The following is a 274-nucleotide window of genomic DNA, read 5'->3' on the forward strand; positions in this document are numbered from 1 at the left end:
CAGAGAGTGGCTTCCCTGGGGTATCGTGGAACAGCCGCATGCAGGCCTGGCTAGCTTTCTTTGTAGATGCTGAGGGCACCAGGAGGAGCCATACATTCAAATGTAATAAATTTGGGGGTGTAGAGGTAGGCTTTGTTCTTTATTTATTTTTTATTTTGCTTTTTTATGTTGTTTATCTTCTTTGTCTCGTTTTTCTCTTTATTTTCATGTATTTATATCTATATTTATTTATTTATTTATTTTTTTTTTTTTTTTTTTTTTTTTTTTTTTTTTT

This window comes from Eimeria mitis, genomic scaffold (assembly GCF_000499745.2).
Source record: "Eimeria mitis Houghton genomic scaffold, Emh_scaff1593, whole genome shotgun sequence".
NCBI lineage: Eukaryota > Apicomplexa > Conoidasida > Eucoccidiorida > Eimeriidae > Eimeria > Eimeria mitis.